The sequence below is a fragment of the Lathyrus oleraceus genome, chromosome 7 (genome assembly GCF_024323335.1).
Source record: "Lathyrus oleraceus cultivar Zhongwan6 chromosome 7, CAAS_Psat_ZW6_1.0, whole genome shotgun sequence".
Classification (NCBI taxonomy): Eukaryota; Viridiplantae; Streptophyta; class Magnoliopsida; order Fabales; family Fabaceae; genus Lathyrus; species Lathyrus oleraceus.
Window position 1 is genome coordinate 456,780,275 of NC_066585.1, and position 8,262 is coordinate 456,788,536.

General features: G+C 31.4%; 1 long non-coding RNA gene across 1 annotated transcript; it reads left to right on the plus strand.

Moving 5' to 3' along the window:
- The first annotated feature begins 2,088 nt into the window (after positions 1-2,088).
- On the plus strand, positions 2,089-4,489 carry LOC127106607 (uncharacterized). Its single transcript, XR_007795428.1, has 3 exons — positions 2,089-2,226; positions 2,400-2,513; positions 3,877-4,489. It is a non-coding gene; the product is annotated as an uncharacterized LOC127106607 (long non-coding RNA).
- Positions 4,490-8,262: the final 3,773 nt, after the last annotated feature.

Sequence of the window (8,262 nt, forward strand, 5' to 3'; positions counted from 1 at the left end):
TTGCATTAGCAATTTCATGGTTGTTTTGTATTTTATTTACGGGCGACATTTTCAATTTGGTTATCGTCGCATTTTATTTAGTTTCATATGCGCTTTTGATGGTTTGGCATATCAACAATTTTCAGTTTTCTTTTCGGCACTTTGCATTTTCAACATGTGACTTTTTCTTTCGCGATGTTATGTTTTGTTGCGTTTTGATTTATTTGCGATAACCGCGCTTATGCGTTAGCAATTTATGATTCGATTTATGCTGACATAAAATGATTCAATTTTCGTTACATTTAATTTGAATTTAAATTATGCATTTAGCAGCTTTGCATCGCACGTCTTCACGTTACGCGACATCGATTTGTGTCATCGCGTTGTGATATCTTGATAAGTGAGCGCTTCAGTTTTGTTTACTTTTTTGATTCAACTGGATGGTTGCATGCTGTAATTATTTTTGTATGCGCTTCTATCCTCTTACTCTATTGTGTTCTATGTGTAATTTGCAATTCGATATGTTTGTGGCGTTATGTTACGCCATTGCGCTAGAGTTCGCGTCACCACTCTAGAATTCGCGCCCCTCATCATGCAATTCGTGACCTTGCGTTACAATTCACCCTTAATTATTCTTCAACCATTTTCAAATCATTTTCAAAACTATTTCAAAACCATTTTCATAATTCATCTCGCAACACAAATTGAAACGATTGACCAAACATCAAGCTCTTTTCTCAAATAATATCCAAAATACTAACTTAAGTACTTTGACCATTTTCAATAATAATGTATTGAAAAAGGCTAGTTGGGTGTAATGTTCAATCATAGTCCCGAGTATTAAACCAAATTCGTAATAGCTTGCAAGTCTAAAACACATATTATTTTTTGCAATAAAATGGACTAAAAAGGACGATTTGTGTTTAATGTGCAGTCATAGTCTCGAATATTTGAATCCAAGTCATAATAGCTTACAAGTCCGAGTATTCGTCTTCCGCTTAAAACACTTGTAAATATTCCAAACTTTTTCATAAGAAAAACCCTAAAAAAACAAGAACCCTAAGTTGACACTATATAAGTTAACTTATGATCTTTTGTGGAGGAGGTTGGAGAGTGGAAAGAGAGCACTTAGAGAGACTTAGAAAACAAACAAAAAAAACACCACCATTTTCACTAGTCTTCATCTTCTCCAACCTCACATCAACCACCACTTTTCACACAAAAAAAAACACTAACCACCACTTTCACTACACAAAAACCTCCACCAATTGCATCTTCAACCTCACACCATCTTCTTTTTCTTGTAAAAAAAAATATGTAAGTGTTTATTACTCATTAAAATACATATGTTAGCGTGTTGTTAGTTTTATTATAAGATTTCATGATATTTTTGCTGTAAAGTTGATGTAATATTTAGTGATGTTGATATAGTTGTGATGTTGTGATAACATTATTGTTGTTTGTTTTACATTTTGTTTTCTATTTTTGGACAATTGGGCTAAAAAGCCCATTGACTCTTAAAAAAACTAAATTACACCCTTGTGTTTAGGAATTGCACCCCTCCTTTTAATTAATTTATTTATTTATCATTTTTTCACTTTCTAACTATTTTTATTTTATTTTAAAAATATTTTTGACTCTCATAAATAAATACGGTTGAAAAAGTAATAATCAGATGTACACCCTTTTATTCCCCGAATAATCGAACATGGGACGTACATTTCGTTTTAACTCGAGAGTTCGTCTTCCATAAAAAAGACATAAAGATAATAGCATTTAAATTTCGTAGTTATAGTCGGTCAAAAAAGGGATAATCGGGTGCACACCTGTTTGGTTCCCTAAATAATCAGACATCATGTGTTCACCTCATTCTAGCCGAGCATTCGTCTTCCATATACTAATAGCGATCTTTAAATATTTTCCCGTGATAAAAAATCAGATTAAAAAGGGAATAATTAGGTGCACATCCTTGTATCCTCTTCACAATGACTTAAGAAAAAAATGCATTTTAACTATTAGAAAAAATGAATTAAGAAAAAGGTGACAAGTTATCTACCAATCATAAATTATTATTTGTCAGTCTTTTTTTCTTTCTATACACGTGTAATTTTCTCCCCTCTTCATAATTCATTCCTTTCAAACAAAATTATATTTGATAAATTCATACCTTGACCACACTTCCTCATCCTCTTTCCATTGAAAAGGATTATAGTGATTCTGAACAGTAGAAATCAAAGCTTCGAGTTTGTAAGTAATTCATAATCTTGTTTTCTCTCTTCGTTTCTTATATTTCACTTATCTCTATTTCTCGGGAAAAAAGTTGAAATGACGTGTGGCAACACACGCATTAGAAAATAAATTTCATTTATTGTATACCCATTTACCTCTAAAGCAAAATTCTTCTTATTGGTATTCAACAGGTTCATCTTAGCACTCAAAAAGGATAGACATCAATATTTTCGATTTCAACAGTTTCGTCTTAACACTCAAAGGAAGGACGAACACCATCGTTGTCGATTTCAGGAAAAGGCTAGGTAAGGGATAAAATCTATTTTATTCATTTTACATTAAATACATAATTGATCAAATTTAGTGTGATCGCCCTTGAAACTTTTATGCAACTATACTGATTGTGATTTTCCTAAATTCTAAAATCATATGTATTGATGATATTCAAGTTTAAGATCTTATTAAAACGAATATAATTGTGTGCGTAAGTAATACTATCAAAAACAAAAATTTGTATAAGGTAATATTTTTTTCTATAAACTCATTGTGAAATATTCATATGTAATTTTACACTATAATACTTTTTAAGATTCTACTCTCAGATTTTCAATTACCCTTTCTCCCTAGGATCATATCTCCAACACAATCTCAATGATTTGTCTTATTGATAATTGGTTGTTCAATTGACTCAATGTGTGATTCTGTGTTAGAGATGAGGTTATGATGGATGTAATTTTTAGGTTAAAGTGTTAGTAATTAGTTCCACATCAATTTTGAATGTATAAAAAGTTGGATATACAAGAGAATTGGCTTATATATCCAATACCTTATGATTTTGGAAGAGGTGTGGTGTCTTCCTCTTTTATAATTTGGGAACATTGATCTGTTAGTTTTTCTATGTGCTTTCCCATACTCAATGTGGTATCCTCCTATAAAATTGGGATACTTGTACTTGTAGGAGAGATTGTTAAGTTCAAGTGTGAGGATTTAAGTACCATACTAACTATGAATGGGAAAAAGATAGGATATCTAAGAAAGGTGATGCATATACCTAAGATCCTAAGTTTTTAAATGGATATGTGGAGTATCTCAATTTCTCTATCTCTCTTGTGGTTTCATGGGGTATTGACCCATTGTCGCTCTCGACACTCCTTCAAACTGTTGAACAAGTGGTGTCAAAACATTGGGTTGGCTTAGTGAGGGAGGAATAATTTGTGTTATAGTATGTAGAAACACAGATTTAAGGGGTAATTCTTAATTTCAAGTGTGGTTGTTTATTCCTATTAATAATGAATGGATAAAATATGAGATATATAATCGAGTAGACTCATATACCTAATGCCTTAAGATTTTGAATGAAGATACGGGTAAAGCAGTATAATGTTGTTTCTTTAGTCCTTATGACACTACAATATTTGATGGACTAAATTCCATTAGTTTACATATTATACCGATTAATTTCAATATAAATGAATTATGCAAGATCTACAACAAAAGATCAGAGACCAAAAAAAAGAAGTGACATATATTTTGTAAGGACTAAAAAATTGTTTACTGACAAGGATCAAAAGGCATGTTTAAAACAACTATATATGTTCTACCTCATTGAGCATATTGAAATAAATCCAATTAACATTTGTTTACTTATTATTGTTTTTTCATCAATAGTGCAAGAATCACTTCAAAGAAGAATAGCCATGGACCAACAACGTGTCGAAGGAGAAGGAGAAGTGGATAATGATAGTATAATTTTGACTTTTCGGTGGAATGCTATCCGACGTGTCTATGAAATGTATCGTCATAGGAGAGGTGACAACAACCAACCACCTTTTCTTAATGAGGATTGGGACATGCGCATTTATACTCAAAATGATCACATGATTTTTCGTGAAAATTCCAACAATCGGAGGGTAAGAAGAATTAGGATTGGCGAAGGAGAATCAGGCTCTGGAAACAGCATTACTTGCACCATATGTCTTGAAGAATTTCCTGTTGGGTTAGAAGTGATTCAATTGCCTAGACCTTGCTGTCATATGTATCATCAAGATTGTATAATAAGGTGGCTCCGTAGCTCTAACACATGCCCATTGTGTCGTAGGCCTGTTTCTTAAGGTTTTCCCTGTTCATCTATAAACTTCTTATACCTATTTTAATTTATGCCAAAATGATTTGGGTGACTATTAGAAACTTTGTTTATGTCAATATTGTCCATGTATGTTTAACTATTGGAAATATTTATTAGCTTTATGAAATAAATTGTTGCTTTTATTTTGTATCTGAATTATGGCATCGAAAATGGTGTTAGATATATGTTATCTACTCAAGATATGTGATTATCAGTTTTAATAACACTGTAATTTTGTTGAAACTCTGCTATATAACTTTTTCAATTCAAAAACTATAGTTTTGGTCTGGATTTGTCAAATATATGGAATAATTGAAACTTTGCATAAGTACATACCGTTGAAAATATGCTATATAATCCATAGACAGTCCAAGTAGTGTCAGGTGGGGCAATGAAGTTAATTCACTATCTCAAAAATGTGGACAGTCTACAAACTATGGCATAACGTTTTTGTGACATTATGATTTTGAACTTAGAATTTTTTTTCCTAAAATTGTATTTCGCAAGCAATTTCATGCACAACATCATCCAAAAGATCCTAAATTGGAACTACATTGTAGAGTGAAATATTACAGGATTTATAGAAAAAGATGACTGTAAAATAACATTCTCTTTTTGGTTTTTCTAAACCTATTTTTTAATTGGATTAATACCATTTTTCATGTATCTTGTATTTGGGTTTATTTTATTATAATTGTTTTAAAAAGAACCATTGACATTCTTATACTTTTCAAAATTTATTGTATTTTTCCTTTCCGTTCAAGTGTAATTAACATCATCAATTTTCCCTGACATGTAACATTCAACTTCGTGACCAATTTAGAGATGAATAAATTGATCACTAAAAGATGATTTCTAGATTTTGAATATCTTCTTCATTTTATTCGTCAAATTTTAAAAAGAATTAAAAACCTAAGAAAATTGCATAATTTGAACTCATAAATATTTCATAGTGACCCACCTCAAGCTAACCTAAATCTCCATTTTATAGTGACCCATCTCACACACATTTAATCACCTCCTACTCTCTAAATCCTCTTAATTCTTGATTTTGGATTCCTTTCACCTCGCCCTAACCCAAATCTCTATTTTAACCCTCTCTAGAACCTCTTCTTCACAACCACACCAATGTGACTCTTCAACATTTATGTTCATTTAGATCCATCAATAAACATCATGTGTGTTAATAGTCATTTCTTCTATAGGTGATTTTTAATCTTATTGTTCGTTGTTTCTTATTGATTCGGAATCAATACAATCCGGTGATTGTTTGAATCATACAATTTTCTTTGAAATTATCTTCAAAAGTCCTAGATTATGGGGAAATTATTGAGTTATATATGGATCACACCTCAAAGAAAAATGTGTTGAATGGGTTTTCGATGTTTGATGATAAATGTGTTGATTTTGGATTTGTTGAATGGGTTTTCTAGGGCTGAATAAAAATGAGTTTTGGGGTGTGTTGAAATTATTGGAAGATATTGGTAGTGTTTTGTGAATGAATTTTGATTTTTTATCAATAAATTATTAAGTGAGGTCATAAGTTCTTATAGATTGATTGATTGTATAAATTGATTGGTATATTTTTAGTTAATTTATATATATATATATATATATATATATATATATATATATATATATATATATATATATATATATATATATATATATATCTGTGTGCGTGTGTGCGTGTGTGCGCGTGTGTGTGTGTGTGTGTGTGTGTGTATGTGCGTGCGTGCGTGTGTGTGTGTGTGCGTGCGTGCGTGCGTGTGTGTGTGTGTGTAAATGAGTACAATCATTGTACAGAAACACAAAACACTTAAAAAAAGTACTTAAACAAAATAAAAAATACAAAAGTATTTAAACAAAATAAAAATCACAAAAGTACTTACACACAATAAAGATTACAAAAATACTTAAACAATTTTGAAATCTTAGGGTTTTATGGTGGAGGAAGAGGAGGCGGAACAACTGGATAGTTATCAGGAAGATTTAGGAGATCTACCAACACATCAAATTATCCTCAAGGCAACTTTCCAAGTAGTAATCCAAAACATCTGGAGGATCAATCTTTGTGAAGACAGGGTAGTCCAGTGGATTATTACTACTGTTGGTTTCTCTCTTGGATCGAGGAGTGTTTTTATCAGCAATTGACTAATGAGTAGGTTAAGGTTATGGTTGAACTTGATGTTGTGGTTGTTTTTTATCTTCCATTTGAAAGATGTTGAATATAAAGAAGAAAAATTACAGAGGGTGTGATTTAGGGTTTGAAAGAGAGAAAGGTGTGGGAGTAGATGTCAGTGTAGTGTAAAAATGTGAGTGAAATGAGTTTATATAGATTTTTTTTTGCAATTATGACTAGTTAAAAATATGAAGATATGGGGTGAAGCGTAATAGATTTTAAACTAATTCCAAGAAATGTCAAAACCTAATGTGTCACGCTATTATCACGCATGCTCAGAAAGTGGGACAATTGTCACCACTTAGAACCACGTGATATCAAATGATAAGACAAACATTTAATGTAACAACTATTCAGAATTAGGAAGGAAAGTCGATAAGATTGCTTATGATTAGAACCTTTCTGATTCATGAAACTTTCTCACTTCAGAAAGCTCATGTCTCAGAATCAACAAGTAAATTCTCATAATCTAATCTAGAGTTATGAAGACTTAAACATTCTAAAATTCATCTTTTCATTATGGATATAAATCCATAAATAAGTTTTTCAGAATGAAAATGAATCTATCTTCAACAAGGGAGTTTGCAAAGATATCAACTCATTCATGGTCTGTATCAACAAATTTTAAGTGAAAAATACCCTTCTGAACATAGTGACGTAAAAAGTGATGTTTAATTTCAATATGCTTAGCCCTAGAATGCAAGATAGGATTCTTAGATAAATAGATAGAAGAAGTATTATCATATAGAATAGGAATGTCACTCTCAAATATCTGATAATCTTTCAAATGACTCTCCTTCCAGAGTATGGGAGTGGTGTATCCAGAAGCTGCGATATACTTAGCTTTGGTTGTTGAAAGCGCAGTTGTTGATTGTCTCTTGCTGGACCATGAGATCATATTGTCTCCCAGAAATTGACAACTTCAAGAAGTACTTTTCCTTTCTATTATGTCTCCAGCATAATCAACATCACAATAACCTACTAATTTATATTCACTCGATTTTCTATAAAACAAACAAAGGTTAGTAGTACCTTTCAGATACCTAAAGATTCTCTTAACAGTAGTTAGACAAGTCTCCCTAGGATCTGATTGGAAGCAAGCACATAAGTAGAAACTGAATAAAATACCAGGTCTATAAGCGATTTGATAAATGAGAGAGTATATCATACTTATGAATACCTTTTGATTTACCTTACTGTTTACTTCTTCTTTCTCCAGAATGCATGTAGGATGCATTGGAGTCTTTGCTGGCTTGAATTCTAATAAGTTGAACTTCTTTAGAAAGAAGCATTAGCAGAAAGAACATTGATAAATGTATGTTCCTTTTGAATGTTGATCAATCTGGATTCCCAGAAAGAACTTGAGTTCTCCCATCAGACTCATTTCAAATTTTGTCTGCATTAACTTAGAAAAATCTTTGCAGAATGAAGCATTAGCAGAATAAAAAATAATATCATCAACATAAATTTGCACAACCGAAATATCATTCTTAAATAATTTGCAAAAGAGAGTTGTGTCTACTTTCCCTCTGGTAAAATCATTTTCCAAAAGGAAGTTACTCAGTATATCATACCAAGCTTTATGATCTTATTTCAGACCATATAACGACTTTTTCAGTTTGAAAAGAAAATATGGATTTTGAGAACTTTCAAAACCAAAGGGTTGGTGCACATACACTTCTTCATAAATTTATCCATTTAAGAATGCACTCTTAACATCCATCTAATAAAGAATGATGTTATAATT